We start from the raw sequence: 20,417 nt of genomic DNA, 5'->3' as shown, positions 1-20,417 counted from the left end.
AAATGCGAGGTTATCCACTTTGGTGGCAAAAACAGGAAGGCAGATTATTATCTGAACGGCAATAGATTGGGAGAAGGGGAAGTGCAACGAGACCTGGGTGTCCTTGTGCACCAGTCGCTGAAGGTAAGCATGCAGGTGCAGCAGGCGGTTAAGAAGGCAAATGGTATGTTGGCCTTCGTAGCGAGAGGGTTTGAGTACAGGAACAAGGATGTCTTGCTGTAGTTGTACAGGGCCTTGGAGTGACCACACCTTGAATATTGTGTGCAGTTTTGGTCGCCTTATCTGAGGAAGGATGATCTGGCCACCGAGGGAGTGCAGCGAAGATTTACCAGACTGATACCTGGGATGGCAGGAATGGGCGTATGAGGAGAGATTGGGTCAATTGGGCTTATACTCGCTGGAGTTTAGAAGAATGAGAGGGGATCTCATTGAAACTTATAAAATTCTAACAGGACGAGACAGACTAGATGCAGGAAGGATGTTCCCGATGGCGGGGGAGTCCAGAACCAGGGGTCACAGTCTAAGGATAAGGGGTAAGCCATTTAGGACTGAGATGAGGAGGAATTTCTTCACCCAGAGAGTGGTGAACCTGTGGAATTCTCTACCACAGAAAGCAGTTGAGGCCAATTCATTAAATATATTCAAGAAGGAGTTAGATATATTTCTTAAGGCTAAAGGGATCAAGGGATACGGTGAGAAGGCAGGGACAGGGTACTGAATTTGAATGATCAGCCATGATCTCATTGAATGGCGGAGCAGGCTCGAGGGGCCGAATGGCCTACTCCTGCTCCTATCTTCTATGTTTCTATGTTTCTATGAAGGAGGGGGTGTCTTATGAAGAAAGGTTGAGCAAGTTGGGCCTATACTCATTGGAGTTTAGAAGAATGAGAGGGGATCTTATTGAAACATAGGATTCTGAAGGGGCTTGACAGAGTAGATGCAGAGAGGATGTTTCCCCTCGTGGGGGAATCTAGAACTAGGGGGCATAATTTCAGAATAAGGGGGCACCCTTTTAAATCAGAAATGAGGAGGAATTTCTTCTCTGAGGGTCGTGAATCTTTGGAATTCTCTTCTCCAGAGAGCTGTGGATGCTGGGTCATTGAATATATTTATGGTGGAGGTCAACAGATTTTTGAATTGTAAGGGAGTCAAGGGTTATGGGGTGCGGGCAGGGAAGTGGAGTTGAGGCCAAGATTAGATCAGCCATGATCTTATTGAATGGCGGAGCAGGCTCGAGGGGCTGAATGGCCTACTCCTGCTCCTACGTCTTATGTTCTTATGTTCTTTGCTTTGTGAAGGGAACATGAACAATGAAAACATCATCAACCAGCAGATTGGACAGAAGCTGGTGAACTTGGAAAGGTTTGTCTTAACCTGTTGATCGTGTATTATTAGTGAAAGTCGCAGCGAGCAATATGAACAGTTTAACAGATACAGCAATATTGGTGCACAGTCGGGTGGAATAGTTCATTGTTATTGGTAGATCTTCCATGGCGTTGCTCACAGGTAGTCTGGGGCCGGGAGCTTGGTTACTGATGGTTACTGATCCCCTCTCAGCTCCTCACTGTTGACCAGCTCCTCCCAGCCCTTGATTTTGGTGCTCACTCCCTGATCTGTAAATGTAGACAACCACTTATCATTGGTAGACCTCCCATGCCATTGCTCATAGGTAGTCAATGACAGTCAGCATGGATTTGTGAAGGACCGGTCATGTCTGACTGATCTAATAACCTTTCGGAGGAGGTCAGTAACATGGACAAGGGAGTGTCTTTGGATCTTGTATGTGTGGACTTCCAGAGGGTTAAATTATGAGGACAGGTTGCAGAGACTGGGCTTGTATTCCCTCAAGTATAGAATGTTAAACGGTGATATAATTGAGGTGTTTAAGATGTTCAAAGAGTTGGTAGGGTAGATTGATAAAAACTATTTTCTCTGGCGGGGAAATCCAGAACAAAGGGGCATGAGCTTAAAATTAGAGTTAGCCTGGTCAGGGATGTGATGTCAGGAAGCACCTCTTCTCCCAAAGGCTAGCGAAATTGTGAGGCCACTTTAATGGACGGGTCAAACCGTGACATCACAGAGTAAGCCTCACCCTCACACTGCGCATCACACTGAGATGAGACATCACAATAGCTTTGTAAACTTGATAAATATTAGGCAGGAGGTGATAAAAACAGTTTACATGAAGGAAAGGGAGCTGCACTGAGTGACTAACTGGCTACGATAACAAAATACTGCAGATGCTGGAAATCCGAAATAACAGAAAATGCTGGAAAAACTCAGCAGGCCAGGCAACATCTGTGGAGAGAAAATAGTCAACGTTTCGAGTCAAACTCTTTGTTTTGGCTATTCTGTCTAGGACTGAATGCGGTCGGCTCAAACATCTGAACAGCTTTGCTTTGTGAAGACAACACAAACAATTGAAACAACATCAACCAACAGCGTGGACAGAAAGAAGTTCGTGAACTTTGAAAGGTTTGTCTTTCTGGGATGGCAGGAATGACGTATGAGGAGAGATTGGGTTGATTGGGCTTATATTCGCTGGAGTTTAGAAGAATGAGAGGGGATCTCATTGAAGCTTATAAAATTCTAACAGGACGAGACAGACTAGATACAGGAAGGATGTTCCCGATGGTCGGGGAGTCCAGAACCAGGGGTCACAGTCTAAGGATAAAGGGGTAAGCCATTTAGGACAGAGATGAGGAGGAATTTCTTCACCCAGAGAGTGGTGAACCTGTGGAATTCTCTACCAAAGAAGGCAGTAGAGGCCAATTCATTAAATATATTCAAGAAGGAGTTAGATATATTTCTTAAGGCTAAAGGGATATGGGAAGAAAGCAGGGACAGGGTACTGAATTTGGATGATCAGCCACGATCTCATTAAATGGCGGAGCAGGCTCAAGGGGCCAAATGGCCTACTCCTGCTCCTATCTTCTATGTTTCTATGTCTTAACCTGTTTATCTTGTATTATTAGTGAAAGTCATAATGAGCAATATGAACAGTTTATCAGATACAGTAATATTGATGCACAGTCGGGTGGAATAGTTCAGTTTGTTATTGGTAGTTCTTCCATAGCGTTGCTCATAGGTAGTCTGGGTCCCGGAGCCTGGTTACTGACGGTTAACTGAATAATCAGTTTCTCAAAGTGTTCACCAGTACTGAGAGCTCAGGGTTAAGACTCGAAGAATGTACTCCTGGGCAGTAATGCCACTGGGAGCTGCCTTGACCGAGCTTGGTACCTGCCCACACAGCTCGATGCTGGCCCAGGTGTTGACTTTTTTAAGTGAATTTGATAAATCCTTTTATAGGTTATTATATGGTTTACTATACAAGGGGAGCGATAAAATGCCCGTTGTTGTCCTTGTTGCAATCCAGTGATTTTTGTCATTTCTTCTTCTGCCACAGGTACACGGTTGGTGTCAGGATGAGTGAGAGGAAATGGACGGTTTCATCAAACTACCAACAGACTAAAGTTGTGAGTAACAAAACCACAAAGACAACTGGATCACACATCCTGACCAAAATCACATCAATGCCAGCAGAGATACCACAAAGGAGGAAACAGCGACACTGAAATACCCCTCACGCCTATCCCTCTGTGTCCCATCCATTTCTTTAGTATCAACTGTACGGCCTAGAAATTCACTAGCCTTAGCGCCGCTTTTGAGGCGCTAGAGGGACTAGCGCCAGAGTTATGGCCAGTTGAAAAATTCCCTGGGGCCCTAAAGCGGCGTTGCACCGGTAGCGCTGCGCCAGCACCGATGACGTCATCGGTGTGCGCAGCGTCCCGGTTGCCATGCCAACGGGCCCCAGCGCCGAAATTCAGTTGCGGCCGCCTCGCCCGTGGCAGCCGCAACTAAGACTCTGGCAACAGAGTCCAACATGTGTTTGCGCCGGCGCATTAAAGGCCCCGCGGCGGCCGGCCGCTTTCCCGCCGGCCGCCTGCCCACAGCTCCCTCCCCAGACTTCTCCCCCCCCCCCCCCGGAACAGATGCAAGCCCGGCACTTGTCCGAGGTGCCGGGCTCATTTTTAAACAGATTTGCGCGGGCCGCGGCCGGGTGCAGGCAGCTCCTCCTTAATGGAAGGAGGAGGCCTGCACTTCCCCAGCCTGCCGCACCGCATCGGGTGCCGCAGCGCCGGAATTGCGGCGCTAAACGGCAGTTAGCGCCCTTTTCCAGGCGCTAAGACCCTTCAGTAGCGCCGGCAGCCGTTTGGGCGCGGCGCTACTGAATTTTTGGCGCGCGCAGGGGGACTTAGCGCCGGCACTAACTTCCGGCGCTAAAGCCCTGGCTAAGCCAAAACCCAATTTCTAGGCCTACATCTTTTAATTTCTTTATTTGACGGTCAATAACAGATCCATTTAAACGTGCAGCCAATGATTGGAGATGGTGTTAAGCCAACTCTTTCCCTTCTGGCACGTTTCTTTCCCATTTAAAAAAATTTCCCACACCCCTCTCCCTCCTCCCTAGTTCTCCCCTGGGCTGGACCTTCACGACCAGCCCTCAGGTCCCCGCATTGGCATCAAGCACCAACTCTGCTCCAACTCCAGGCTCAGTTCGGCATTGCTCGGGGTTAACTGCACTGGCACTGGATAGGGCCCAGTCCATACAGTCATCTCCGACTGATGTCGACCGGTGGTCCAAGTTGGGACTGAACAGGAAAGTCTCAAGGGTGGACGCTCCGGTTGTTGCCTCGATGGTGTGGAATGGGACGAGCTGGTTAAAGCCAATCCATCCCAGTCAACAACATCGGGTGAAACCCCGGTACCACTTGTACTGAGGCCTCCCAGGATAGAGGAAGAGTCCTCCTCTGGCATCAGCTGGTTCGGAGGTGTCCATGCCTACTGGTGCCAGAATCAGGCTGGTTCCCCCAAGCGCCACCAGCTACTGTTGGTGTGTCCTTCACCAGAGGCAATCGTCCCCTCTGGTGACACCAATGCAGCCCCGGGACATTGGTCTCCAGTTGGCGCCAGCTCATTTGGCAGCACCACCCTCGGTGGACTCGACCCTACACAGGGTCACCTATGCTGCGGGTGATGTCCACTTTGGTGAGTGCAGCTGCAGACCTCTCTTTATAGATCTGTGGCTCCCACCCACCACTGTGGACCCACCTTCAGCCGCTCCCTATGACACTCGAGAGGCACTCCCAGGGAGGGTGTGTGCACTCCAGAAACCAAACTGGGAGCCTGAGTCGACCACGGCTTCTGTGCGTTGAGGTTTTTCCATGTATTCAAAACAAGGGTGACTTCAAGTCTGAAACTGTGAGTTCCAGAAGTCCCATCACTTGTGGGGGTCTTGCAAAGGCCTCAGGCATCAACCTTTGTTGGATTCCCCCTCCCAATTTCCAAGGCGGTTTGGGCGGACTTGATAGGCGTGCCCCAGTTATGGCCAAGGTAGACAGCCCCGCCACTCTGCCTCACAACTTGAGGTTCGCTGGTCCAGCTGGCGAACTTCAGTCGTGAAAGCATCAGAAGGAAGGAAACTAGTCCTGTTCCACCCACCAGAATCCAAATGGTGGGACATGTGGGTCTGGTGAACCTTCCTGCAGGGTTTGGCGCATATCCCGAATTCCCTGCCATCAAATCCACTGGGGCTGGCTTCACTGACCAGCAGGTGAGTTGAGGGAGCAATCCCTGCCAGAGAGGACCACCTTCAGAGAGCATCTGCTGCAGCAGCAGACTGTGTGGGTGCTCTCAATGTAGCAGCAGGATCTATCGTCCAGTGGATCTTGCATCACCACTGAGTTTGTCCTCACACCTTGGGGATCCTTCAGGCTCTGCAGATGCCCATTGGTGCCGAGGGCTTCTTTGGCGAGCAAGTGGAGGATCTGCTGTAGCAGAACCTTCAGGGACTCACGAATTGACATACAAGGGTGGGGGGGGGCACTGCTCACTTTGTAGCTTAGCCCACCCCATCTATAGGCCCCTTCCACTCGCCAACACCAGTCCACTCACCACCTAGCCACTAACCATCACCAATCCATTCACCACCACCATCCACTCACCACCACCAATCCATTCACCTCCGCCAGCCTATTCAAGGCTTTATCCGGAGCACGATGCCCTTTGTATCTTGCTCGCCCTTCATTAGGACCTGGAATGCAGGTAGTTCAGCTCCACCTCCCCCAGCAGTGATCATGCCTGGATAGCCCACCTCAGAGTTGTGTGGGTGGGCTATTTCCAGTACTTCCCTGTGGAAGTGGATCACTCTGGATGTTTGGTTTGACCATCAGATGAACCATCTACTAGTGGGCATACTGGCAGGTCTTCTACCATCCACACTGAGAATGAGTGATCATCATCCAGAAGGCTCAACTGTTGGGCATATTTCTCCAGTTGGGCCTTCTGGATGACCATCACTCTGCCAGTAATGTATCCACAGGATGAATGGTCTTCTCGGCCAGTGATTTCACTTGGCATTACAACAGGCTTGGGGTGTGAATGGTATAATAGGATATTTCCACTTTCAGATTCGGTGCAGGGTAAGTCAGTGTGTCTGCAGACAGACAATATGACAAGGGTCCGGTAAGTCAACAAACAGGGTGGGACCCTCCTTCCTGGGTCCCTCTGTCAAGATGATGCACTGCTTCCCATTGGTGCTTGAATGATGGGGTGACTGAGTGCGAGTAGCAGAGAGTGCTGTGAGTTTGGGTAAGTGAGTTAGGGTAAGTGGGGTGTTAGGTGCTGTTTCTGTTTTGTTTCTAGCCTTGTTTTTCCTGCCAGTCTCAGGATTAGCAGACATCGCGGAGGCGGAGCAGCGAGGCGCGACCCAGTCGAGGCAGCCGGGAGCAGCAGCGGGTGTCGAGTCGAGCCGCAGCAGCGAGGCGCAACCCAGTTGAGGCAGCCGGGAGCAGCAGCGGGTGTTGAGCCAAATCTGAGCAGCGAGGCGAGGCAGCCTAAACAGGCTCCACAGGCAACATTCCAAGGGGAGGTCAGAATTCCAAAGTGACATCACAGCCAAGCTGGTAGGTGATTGGCTGGTTGGTGAGTACTTTTCCTTCCCTTTTAATCCTTTAAAAGTTGGTAAGTTCAATTAAATAGAGGTGCGATATTCATCATCTAGAATCGGGGCAGAGGGTATTTAAAAAATAATAATAATAAATTTAATTAATTACATAGAATGGGAGAGCAGGTGATGTGTTACTGCTGCAATATGTGGGAGCTGGTGGACACCATTGATGTTCAGAGTGATTACATTTGCCGTAAGTGCTGGCTGCTCGAGGAACTCCGGCTCTGTGTTGATGAGCTGGAGTCCGAGCTTCAAACACTGCGACACATCAGGGAGGGGGAGAGTTACCTGGACTCTGTGTTCCAGAAAGTAGTCACACCAATTAGATTAACTAATTCAGATGTAGTCCGCGGTCAGGGACAGGAGGGTGTGACTATGAGTGAAGCAGGTACGGGGATCCAGGAGGTACTGTTGGAGGAGCCGCAGCCCTTGCTCTTGTCCAACAGGTTCAAGGCTCTTACTCCCTGTGAGGACGGGAACGGTGACTGCAGGGAGGATGAGCAACCTGGCCACAGCACCGTATAACGAGGGGCCATTCAAGTAGGGGGAGTAAAAAGAAATGTTGTAGTGGTAGGGGGTAGTATCATTAGGGGGATAGATAGTGTCCTTTGCAGCCAAGAATGAGAGTCCCGAAGGTTGGCATCGGCAGCGGCGGGAGGAATCGCGGAGCGGCAGAGCGACTACAAAAGGCCCCAAGAGGCTCAGGTAGGCCTCAGTGCGGCATCGACAGCGGCGGGAAGAATCTCGGAGCGGCAGAGCGACCACAAAAGGCCCCAGAGGCTCAGGCAGGCCTCAGTGCGGCATCGGCAGCGGCAGGAGGAATCTCGGAGCAGCAGAGCAACTACAAAAGGCCCCAGAGGCTCAGGTAGGCCTCAGTGCGGCATCAGCAGTGGCAGGAGGAATCTCGGAGCGGCAGAGCGACTACAAAAGGCCCCAGAGGCTCAGGTAGGCCGCAGTGCGGCATCGGCAGCGGCGGGAGGAATCTCGGAGCGGCAGAGCGACTACAAAAGGCCCCAGAGGCTCAGGTAGGCCTCAGTGCGGCATCGGCAGCGGCGGGAGGAATCTCGGAGCGGCAGAGCGACTACAAAAGGCCCCAGAGGCTCAGGTAGGCCTCAGTGCGGCATCGGCAGCGGCGGGAGGAATCTCGGAGCGGCAGAGCGACTACAAAAGGCCCCAGAGGCTCAGATAGGCCGCAGTGCGGCATCGGCAGCGGCGGGAGGAATCTCGGAGCGGCAGAGCGACTACAAAAGGCCCCAGAGGCTCAGATAGGCGTACCAATCTCCAATCTCAGGGAAGGAGAGAGGTAAAAAGTATTCGAGGTGTGACGTCACCACAAAACAGGTAAGTGATTGGTTGGAGTATTTCTCTCTCTTTTAAAACTTTAAGTCTGTGGTTTATAGTTTTTAAGGTCTCTGTGGTGTAGCGGGGACAGTTTGTAAACCAGGGCCCTTAAATATATCATTTAACTGTCGTGAAATTGGTGGGATTCATTTAATTTTAATTAATTAGTTAAAGGGTAAGTCATGGCAGGACAGCCCAGCCCCGTAGTGTGCTCCTCCTGCTCTATGTGGGAAATCAGGGACGCTTCCTGCATCCCTGACGACCATGTGTGCAGGAAGTGTGTCCAGCTGCAGCTACTGACAGACCGCATTGCGGCACTGGAGCTGCGGATGGATTCATTTTGGAGCATTTGCGATGCTGGGGACATCGTGAATATCACATATAGCGAGTTGGTCACACCGCAGGTAAAGGGTGTACAGGCAGGAAGGGAATGGGTGACCAGCAGGCAGAGTAAGAGGCGCAGGCAGGAGTGCAGGAATCCGCTGCGGCCATCCCCCTCTCCAACAGATATACCACTTTAAATACTGTTGGGGGGAATGACTCATCAGGGGAAGGCAGCAGCAGTCAACTTCCTGGCACCATGGGTGGCTCTGCTGCACAGGCTGGGAGGAAAAAGAGTGGAAGAGCTATAGTGATAGGGGACTCAATTGTAAGGGGAATAGATAGGCGTTTTTGCGGCCGCAATCGAGACTCCAGGATGGTGTGTTGCCTCCCTGTGCAAGAGTCAAGGACGTCTCAGAGCGGCTGCAGAACATTTTGGAGGGGGAGGGCGAACAGCCAGTTGTTGTGGTGCACATAGGCACCGACGATATAGGTAAAAAACGGGATGAGGTCCTAAAAGCAGAATATAGGGAGTTAGGAGGTAAATTAAAAAATAGGACCTCAAAGGTAGTAATCTCAGGATTGCTACCAGTGCCACGTGCTAGTCAGAGTAGAAATAGGAGGATATTTCAAATGAATACGTGGCTGGAGGAATGGTGCAAGGGGGAGGGATTCAAATTCCTTGGACATTGGAACCGGTTCTGGGAGAAGTGGGACCAGTACAAACGGGACGGTTTGCACCTGGGCAGGGCCGGGACCGATGTCCTAGGGGGAGTGTTTGCTAGTGCTGTTGGGGAGGGTTTAAACTGAAGTGGCAGGAGGTTGGGAACCTGAGCAGGGAGACAGAGGAAAGGGAAACAAGGAAAGAAGCAAAAGACAGGAAGGAGAAAAACAAAATTAGAAGGCAAAGAACTCAATGGTTTAAATCAAACATGGTCACAGTAAATAATAATTCATGTAGGTCTGAGAGCGTTAAAAAAACAAGCCTGAAGGCTTTGTGTCTTAATGCAAGGAGCATTCGGAACAAGGTGGATGAATTAGCTGCACAAATAGAGGTAAACGAATATGATTTGATTGGGATTACAGAAACATGGCTCCAGGATGGCCAAGGCTGGGAACTCAACATCCAGGGGTATTCAATATTTAGGAAGGATAGGCAAAAAAGAAAGGGAGGTGGGGTAGCATTGCTGGTTAAAGAAGGGATTAACACAATTGAAAGGAAGGATATTAACTCTGATGATGCGGAATCTGTATGGGTAGAACTGAGAAATATCAAGGGGCAGAAAACGTTAGTGGGTGTGGTATATAGACCTCCAAACAGTAATACGAAGGTTGGGGATGGCATTAAATGGGAAATTAGAGATGCGTGCAATAAGGGCACAGCAGTCATCATGGGTGACTTTAATTTACATATAGATTGGGCTAACCAAATTAGTAAAAATACTGTGGAGGAGGAATTCCTAGAATGTTTACGGGATGGTTTTCTGGAACAATATGTCGAGGAACCAACCAGAGATCAGGCCATCTTAGACTGGGTATTATGTAATGAGAGAGGATTAATTAGCAATCTTGTTGTACGAGGCCCCTTGGGTCAGAGCGATCATAATATGATAGAATTCTTCATTAGGATGGAGAATGAAGTAGTTGACTCGGAGACTAGGGTCCTGAATTTAAATAAAGGAAACTACGATGGTATGAGGTGCGAATTGGGTAGGATTGATTGGGGAATGTCACTCAAAGGGTTGACGGTGGATAGGCAATGGCAAACATTCAAAGACCGCATGGATGAACTACAGAAGTTGTTCATCCCAGTTTGGGATAAGAATAAAACAAAAAGGGTGACTCAACCGTGGCTAACAAGGGAAATTAGGGATAGCATAAGATCCAACGAGAGGGCATATAAATTGGCCAGAAAAAGCAGTAACCCTGAGGATTGGGAGCAGTTTAGGATTCAACAAAGGAGGACAAAGGGATTAATTAAGAAGGGGAAAATAGAATATGAAAGTAAGCTTGCAGGGAACATAAAAACTGACTGCAAGAGCTTTTATAGATATGTGAAGGGAAAAAGATTAGTGAATTCAAGTGTAGGTCCCTTGCAGTCAGAAGCAGGGGAAGTTATAATGGGGAACAAAGAAATGGCAGACCAATTAAATGCATATTTTGGTTCTGTCTTCAAAAAGGAGGACACAAATAACCTCCCAGAGATGTTGGAGAGCATAGGGTCTAATGAGAGGGAGGAACTGAAAGAAATCAGTATTTGTAGGGAAATGGTGTTAGGGAAATTGATGGGATTGAAGGCCGATAAATCCCCAGGGCCTGATAATCTACATCCTAGGGTACTTAAGGAAGTGGCCCTAGAAATAATAGATGCATTGCTGATCATCTTCCAAAATTCGCTGGAATCTGGAACTGTACCCATGGATTGGAGGGTAGCTAATGTTACCCCACTATTCAAAAAGGGTGGTAGAGAGAAAGCGGGGAATTACAGACCGGTAAGCCTGACATCGGTAGTGGGGAAAATGCTAGAGTCCATTATAAAGGATGTAATAGCTGAGCACTTGGAAAGCAGTGACAGGATCGGACAAAGTCAACATGGATTTACAAAAGGTAAATCGTGCTTGACTAATCTACTGGAATTTTTTGAGGATGTAACTGAGAAAATAGATAAGGGAGAACCAGTAGATGTGGTGTATTTGGACTTTCAAAAGGCTTTCGATAAGGTCCCGCATAAGAGATTAGCGTGTAAAGTTAAGGCACATGGGATTGGGGGCAAGGTATTGATTTGGATAGAGAAGGGCATATAAGGTAGCCAAATCTAGTGGGAGGATAGAGGATTGGGAAAACTTTAAAAGACAGCAAAAAATAACAAAAAGATTGATTAAGAAAGGGAAGATAGATTATGAAAGTAAATTAGCAAAAAATATAAAAACAGATAGTAAGAGTTTTTATAGTTATATAAAAAGAAAAAGGGTGGCTAAAGTAAATGTTGGTCCCTTAGAGGATGAGACCGGGAAATTAATGGTGGGAAATTTGGAGATGGCAAAAACACTGAATGAATATTTTGTATCAGTCTTTACAGTAGAGGACACTAAGAATATCCCAACACTGGACAAACAGGGGGCTATAGGGGGGGAGGAGCTAAACACGATCAAAATCACTAAGGAAGTGGTACTCGGTAAAATAATGGGACTCAAGGCGAATAAATCACCTGGACCTGATGGCTTACATCCTAGGGTCTTGAGGGAAGTGGCGGTAGGGATTGTGGATGCATTGGTAATAATTTTCCAAAACTCCCTGGACTCAGCAAAGGTCCCGGCAGACTGGAAAACTGCTAATGTAACACCCTTATTTAAAAAGGGCAGTAGACAGAAGGCTGGAAACTATAGACCGGTTAGCCTAACATCTGTGGTAGGTAAAATTTTGGAGTCCATTATTAAGGAGACAGTAACAGGACATTTGGATAATCATAATTTAATAGGACAAAGTCAGCATGGTTTTATGAAGGGGAAGTCATGTTTGACAAATTTGCTGGAGTTCTTTGAGGAAGTAACATATAGGGTGGATAAAGGGGAACCAGTGGACGTAGTGTATTTAGACTTCCAAAAGGCATTTGACAAGGTGCCACACAAAAGATTATTGCTTAAGATAAAAAATCACGGGATTGGGGGTAATATTCTGGCATGGATAGAGGATTGGCTATCTAACAGAAGGCAGAGAGTTGGGATAAATGGTTCATTCTCAGACTGGCAATCAGTAACTAGTGGTGTTCCACAGGGGTCAGTGCTGGGTCCCCAACTCTTTACAATCTATATTAACGATTTGGAGGAGGGGACCGAGTGTAACATATCAAAGTTTGCAGATGATACTAAGATGGGAGAGAAAGTAGTGAGTGAGGAGGACATAAAAAACCTGCAAGGGGACATAGACAGGCTAAGTAAGTGGGCAGAGATTTGGCAGATGGAATACAATACTGGAAAGTGTGAGGTTATGCGCTTTGGCAGGAAAAATCGTAGAGCAAGTTATTATCTTAATGGCAAGAAACTGGAAAGTACTGAAGTACAAAGGGATCTGGGGGTCCTGGTGCACGAAACTCAAAAGGTTAGTATGCAGGTGCAGCAAGTGATTAAGAAGGCCAATGGAATGTTGGCTTTCATTGCTAGGGGGATAGAATATAAAAATAGGGAGGTATTGCTTCAGTTGTACAAGGTATTGGTGAGACCGCACTTGGAATACTGCATACAGTTTTGGTGTCCATACTTAAGAAAAGACATACTTGCTCTCAAGTCAGTACAAAGAAGGTTCACTCGGTTAATCCCGGGGATGAGGGGATGGACATATGAGGAGAGGTTGAGTAGATTGGGACTCTACTCATTGGAGTTCAGAAGAATGAGAGGCGATCTTATTGAAACATATAAGATTGTGAAGGGGTTGGATCGGGTGGATGCGGGGAGGATGTTCCCGATGATGGGTGAAACTAGAACTAGGGGGCATAGTCTTAGAATAAGGGGCTGCTCTTTCAAAACTGAGATGAGGAGGAACTACTTCACTCAGAGGGTGGTAGGTCCATGGAATATGCTGCCCCATAAAGCTGTAGAAGCTACATCATTACATAAATTTAAAACAGAAATAGACAGTTTCCTAGAAGTAAAGGGAATTAAGGGTTATGGGGAGCGGGCAGGAATTTGGACATGAGTCTAGGTTCGGATCGGACATGGCCCTGTGGGCAGCAGAGCGGGCCCAGGGGCCGTGTAGCCTGATCCTGCTCCTACTTCGTGTGTCTAATTCTGTTAGATTCAGGAGATGGTTCTGTGATAGTAGATTGGCGGTTAGGATCAGATCAGCCATGATCTTATTGAATGGCGGAGCAGGCTCGAGGGGCCGATTGGCCTACTCCTGCTCCTATTTCTTATGTTCTTATGTTCTTATGTAGAGCTGGTTGGTGGACAGAAAGCAGAGAGTAGGAATTAACGGGTCTTTTTCCGAGTGGCAGGCAGTGACTAGTGGGGTACCGCAGGGATCGGTCCTTGGACCCCAGCTATTCACAATATACATTAATGATCTAGATAAGGGAACTAGATGTAATATCTCCAAGTTTGCAGATGACACAAAGCTGGGTGGGCGTGTGTGCTGCGAGGAGGATACCGAGAAACTCCAGGATGATTTGGACAGGTTGGGTGATTGGGCAGAAGCATGGCAGATGCAATATAACGTGGATAAATGCGAGGTTATCTACTTTGGTGTCAAAAACAGAAAGGCAGACTATTATCTGAATGGCAACAGATTGGGAGAAGGGGAAGTGCAACGAGACCTGGGTGTCCTTGTGCACCAGTCACTGAAGGTAAGCATGCAGGTGCAGCAGGCGGTGAAGAAGGCAAATGGTATGTTGGCCTTCATAGCAAAAGGGTTTGAGTACAGGAGCAAGGATGTCTTGCTGCAGTTGTACAGGGCCTTGGTGAGACCACACCTTGAGTACTGTGTGCAGATTTGGTCACCTTATCGGAGGAAGGATGTTCTTGCCATGGAAGGAGTTCAGCGAAGATTCACAAGGCTGATCCCTGGGATGGCAGGAATGACGTATGAGGAGAGGTTGGGTCGATTGGGCTTATACTCGCTGGAGTTTAGAAGAATGAGCGGGGATCTCATCGAAACTTATAAAATTCTGACACGTCTGGACAAACTAGATGCAGGTAGAATGTTCCCGATGGTCGGAGAGTCCAGAACCAGGGGTCATAGTCTAAGGATAAGGGGCAAGCCATTTAGGACAGAGATGAGGAAGAATTTCTTCACCCAGAGAGTGGTGAACCTGTGGAATTCTCTACCACAGAAGGCGGTTGAGGCCAAGTCTTTAAATATATTCAAGAAGGAGTTAGATATATTTCTTAGAGCTAAAGGTATCAAGGGATATGGGGAGAAGGCAGGTACGGAGTACTGAGTTTGGATGATCAGCCATGATCTCATCGAATGGCGGAGCAGGCTCGAGGGGCCGAATGGCCTACTCCTGCTCCTATCTTCTATGTTTCTATGTTGTGTTGCCTGCCCGGTGCCAGGGTTAAGGACATCTCCTCTGGGCTGGAGAGAAACTTGGAGTGGGAGGGGGAGAATCCAGTTGTCGTGGTCCATGTTGGTACCAACGATGTAGATAGGACAAGGAAAGAGGTTCTGCTGAGGGAGTATGAGCAGCTAGGGGCCAAATTAAAAAGCAGAACTACAAGGGTAGTAATCTCTGGATTACTACCTGAGCCACGAGCAAATTTGGCTAGGGTAAATAAAATCGGAGAGTTAAATGCGTGGCTCAAAGACTGGTGTGGGAGATATGGGTTTTGCTTCTTGGGACACTGGCACCAGTACTGGGACACTGGCGCCAGTACTGGGACAGGAGAGAGCTGTTCCGTTGGGATGGACTTCACTTGGCCAGTGCTGGGACTAGAATCCTGGCGAAACAAATAACTAGGGCTGTAGAGAGGGCTTTAAACTAATTAGTGGGGGGGAGGTTTCAAGAGAGCAAAAAATAAAAATGTCAGCGGAGAAGGCAATAGAGCAAGGTAGCAGTGGGGGAATTAAAAACCAGAGCGTGTCAGGAAGGGACAGAATATATAAAGATAAAGGTAAAGTAGTAAAGGGGGTAAAAGCAGGAATAAATTGTCACAAAACATATTTAAAAGTTTTTTATCTGAATGCACGCAGCATTTGTAACAAAATAGACGAGTTGATGGTACAAATAACTACACATGGGTATGATCTGGTGGCCATTACGGAGACATGGCTGCAGGGTGACCATGACTGGGAACTAAACATTCAGGGGTATTTGACTATTAGGAAGGACAGACAGGAAGGAAAGGGAGGCGGGGTGGCTGTGTTAATAAAGGATGGAATCACTGCAATAGTGAGAAATGATATTGTGTCAAAGGATCAGGATAGTGAAACGGTTTGGGTGGAGATAAGAAATAATAAGGGGAAAAAGTCACTCGTGGGCGTAGTCTATAGGCCTCCTAACAGTTGCAACTCTGTTGGTCGGAGTATAAATCAGGAAATAGTTGGGGCTTGTAATAAGGGAACAGCTATAATCATGGGAGATTTTAACTTTCATATTGACCGGACAAATCAAATTGGGCAGGGCAGCCTTGAGGCAGAGTTCATAGAGTGCATTAGGGATGGGTTCCTTGAGCAGTATGTTACTGAACCAACCAGGGGGCAGGCAATCTTAGATCTGGTCCTGTGTAATGAGACAGGATTAATAAAAAGTGTCCTAGTAAAGGATCCCCTTGGAATGAGTGACCATAACATGGTTGAATTCCAAATTCAGTTGGAGGGTGAGAGAGTTGGATCTCAAACCAGCGTACTAAGCTTAAATAAAGGAAGCTATGAAGGTATGAGAGCAGAGTTGACTAAAGTGGACTGGGAAAATAGATTAAGGTGTAAGACGGTACATGAGCAGTGGTGTACATTCAAGGAGATATTTCGCAACTTTCAAGAAAAATATATTCCACTGAGGAAAAAGGGGCGTAAAAGAAAAGACAGCCATCCATGGCTAAGTAAAGTAATAAAGGATAGTATCCGACTGAAAACAAGGGCATATAAAGTAGCCAAATCTAGTGGGAGGATAGAAGATTGGGAAGCATTTAAAAGCCAGCAAAGAATAACTAAAAGATTAATTAAGAAAGGGAAGATAGATTATGAAAGTAAACTAGCAAAAAATATAAAAACAGATAGCAAGAGTTTCTACAGTTATATAAAAAGAAAAAGGGTGGCTAAAGTGAATGTTGGTCCCTTAGAGGACGAGACCGGGAAATTAGTGGTGGGGAACATGGAGATGGCAGAAACGCTGAACAAATATTTTGTATCAGTCTTTATAGTAGAGGACACTAAAAATATCCCAACACTGGACAAACAGGGGGCTATAGGGGGGGGGGGGAGGAGCTAAACATGATTAAAATCACTAAGGAGATGGTACTCGGTGAGATAATGGGACTTAAGGCGGATAAATCCCCTGGACCTGATGGCTTACATCCTAGGGTCTTGAGAGAAGTAGCGGTAGGGATTGCGGATGCATTGATGGTAATTTTCCAAAACTCCCTGGATTCAGGAAAGGTCCCAGCAGATTGGAAAACTGCTAATGTAACGCCCTTATTTAAAAAGGGAGGTGGACAAAAGGCTGGAAACTATAGACCAGTTAGCCTAACATCTGTGGTTGGTAAAATGTTGGAGTCTATTATTAAGGAAGCAGTAACAGGACATTTGGATAAGCATAATTTAATCGGACAGAGTCAGCATGGTTTTATGAAGGGGAAGTCATGTTTGACAAATTTGCTCGAATTCTTTGAGGATGTAACAAACAGGGTGGATAAAGGGGAACCAGTGGATGTGGTGTATTTGGACTTCCAAAAGGCATTTGACAAGGTGCCACGCAAAAGATTACTGCACAAGATAAAAAATCACAAGATTGGGGGTAATATACTGGCATGGGTGGAAGATTGGCTATCTAACAGAAAACAGAGAGTTGGGATAAATGGTTCATTCTCGGGCTGGCAATCAGTAACTAGTGGTGTTCCGCAGGGGTCAGTGCTGGGACCCCAACTCTTTACAATCTATATTAACGATTTGGAGGAGGGGACCAGGTGCAACATATCCAAGTTTGCCGATGATACAAAGATGGGAGGGAAAGCAGTGAGTGAGGAGGACATAAAAAACCTGCAAAAGGACATAGATAAGCTAAGTGAGTGGGCAGAAATTTGGCAGATGGAATATAATGTTGGAAAGTGTGAGGTTATGCACTTTGGCAGAAAAAAATCAAAGAGCTAGTTATTATCTAAATGGAGAAAAACTGCAAAGTGCTACAGTACAAAGGGATCTGGGGGTCCTGGTGCATGAAACACAGAAGGTTGGTATGCAGGTACAGCAGGTGATCAAGAAGGCCAATGGAATCTTGGCTTTTATTGCAAGGGGGATGGAGTATAAAAGCAGGGAAGTCTTGCTTCAGTTATACAGGGTACTGGTGAGGCCACACCTGGAATACTGCGTACAGTTTTGGTTTCCATATTTAAGAAAAGATGTACTTGTGTAAGGACTGGAACTCGGTGGACCCAACTGCAGTAAGGCAAACTGAGGCAGAGGTAAGGTTGCAAAATAAAAGGTAGACTTTACTTGACATAAACAAAATAACAACAGTACAGAATACAGGCAAGCAGACCAGCAAGAGGTATCTCCAGGCAGTGCAACTCAAGACTGAGCAAAGAACATAAAGTGAACACCACTTAAATAGTAGGCATCTAACAATGCACAGGTGAATACAATAATGAATAAAGAAGGACACAATTAAGAGAGTTCATGGAGCCCTCTGGTGGCGAGGCGAGGCAGAGTCTGGGTCATTCCTTACAGGACCACCCCCCTAGGAACGGCCCCTGACGTTCCCCCAGAAGGTCCATGGTGACGACGAAAAAAATTCCGTACTAAATCGCGATCCAGGATGTCCCGGTCCGGGACCCAAGAGCGTTCCTCCGGACCATATCCCTCCCAGTCCACCAGGAACTGGAGGCCCCCGCGAACCCGGCGAGAGTCCATCAGGCGACGGACCGTGTAAGCAGGCTGGCCGTCGATGATGCGGGGAGCAGGAGGAGGCCTCGTGGCGGGCGCCAGGGAACTGCTGGCCACAGGCCAAAGCCGGGGGACATGGAAGGTAGGATGAATCCGCATGGAGCGGGGTAGCTGGAGACGGTAGGACACCGGGTTGACCTTTCTCAACACCATGAAGGGGCCGATGAAACGGGGCGCCAGCTTGCGGGACTCCACTCGCAGCGGGAGATCCTGCGTAGAAAGCCAGACCCTCTGACCAGGACGGAATGAAGGAGCCGGTCTGCGCCGTTTGTTGGCCTGGATCTGCCATTGTCGAGAAGCTCGTTGCAAGGCCAGCCGCGCTCTCCTCCAGGTCCGTCGACAACGCTGGACAAACTTCTCCGCGGACGGAACCCCCACCTCGAGCTCCTGCTCCTGGAACAGTGGAGGTTGAAAACCGAACTGGCACTCGAACGGCGACAGTCCTGTGGGGGAGCAGCGCAACGTGTTGTGCGCGTACTCAGCCCAGACGATGTGACGACTCCAGGTCGCAGGGTTAGCGGACACGAGACACCTCAGGGTCGTCTCCAGGTCTTGGTTGATCCATTCTGTTTGACCGTTCGACTGAGGGTGGAAACCCGAGGAAAGACTGACAGTAGCTCCAATGAGCTTGTAGAAGGCTTTCCAAAACCGGGAGGCGAATTGTGGACCACGGTCAGAAACGATGTCAAGGGGCAAACCGAATAACCTGAAAACATGCTGGACCATGAGCTCGGCTATCTCTTGGGCTGAGGGAAGCTTGGGCAAGGGCAGAAAACGACAGGCTTTGGAGAAGCGATCTACGATGACCAGAATGACCGTGTTGCCTTGAGATGGTGGAAGGCCTGTGATGAAATCCACCGAGAGGTGTGACCAGGGGCGAGTGGGAATGGGGAGAGGATGCAGCAAACCCTGGGGGCGAGATCGAGGGTTCTTGTTTCGTGCACAAATGGCACAAGCTGCCACGAACGCCTTTACGTCCTTCTCCATGGTGGGCCACCAGAACCTTCTGCGAAGAAACTCCAGCGTCCTGGATGCGCCTGGATGACCGGTGAGTCGCGACGAATGCCCCCACTGCAGGACTTGTGAGTGAGTCGTGTTGGGGACAAAAAGGCGACCAGGTGGGCCGTTGCCAGGGTCTGCCTCCCTCGGTTGCGCCTTTCTGACCAGCGTCTCGATTCCCCAGCAAACCGGTGCTACAATTCAGGAAGTAGAAATAATAGGTTCTGGTTGTCTCTCCCGCTCGGGTGGATCAAATTGCCTGGAGAGAGCATCAGGCTTGAGATTCTTGGATCCTGGACGGTATGACAGGACAAAGTCAAAACGATTAAAAAAGTGCCCAGCGAGCTTGACGAGAGTTAAGTCGTTTGGCCTCCTGGATATAGGCCAGATTCTTATGGTCAGTCCAGACAATGAACGGGTGTTTAGACCCCTCCAACCAATGTCTCCACTCCTCCAGTGCCAACTTAACTGCCAGTAATTCCCTGTTCCCAATATCGTAGTTTCGTTCAGCGGGAGTGAGTCGGCGAGAGAAAAAGGCGCAAGGGTGCAGTTTGTTGTCGTTAGATCGTTGGGATAAAATGGCGCCCACTCCTATATCTGAGGCATCCACCTCGACAATGAAGGGGAGTGAGGGATCCGGAATAACGAGGACAGGAGCAGACGTGAAGCGCCGCTTGAGATCCTCGAAAGCCTGCGCAGCCTCAGCGGACCAACTGAACCGGGTAGAGGCGATCCTGGTGAGGGCGTTAAGAGGGGCAGCAATGGTGCCAAAGTTTCTGATGAATCTCCGATAGAAGTTAGCAAACCCCAAGAAACGTTGCACCTGTTTGAGAGAGGTGGGTGGTGGCCAATCTCGGACAGCTTGGGTCTTGCCAGGGTCCATTTGGATGTTGCCGCTGGAGATGATGAAGCCCAGAAATGAAACTGTGGAAACGTGAAATTCACACTTCTCTGCCTTGATAAACAAGAGGTTGTTAAACAAAAGTTGCAGGACTTGTCTTACATGCTGGACATGATCGTGAAGAGTTTTGGAGAAAATGAGAATGTCATCCAGGTAGACAAAAACAAAGCGATTCAGCATGTCTCGGAGAACGTCGTTGATGAGCGCCTGGAACACAGCAGGGGCGTTGGTCAATCCAAAGGGCATAACCAGGTA

The sequence above is a fragment of the Somniosus microcephalus genome, chromosome 26 (genome assembly GCF_052327205.1).
Source record: "Somniosus microcephalus isolate GS21.2 chromosome 26, FLI_Smic_1.0, whole genome shotgun sequence".
NCBI lineage: Eukaryota > Metazoa > Chordata > Chondrichthyes > Squaliformes > Somniosidae > Somniosus > Somniosus microcephalus.
The sequence above is the reverse complement of the archived record's forward strand: the minus strand, read 5'-3'. Positions refer to the sequence as shown.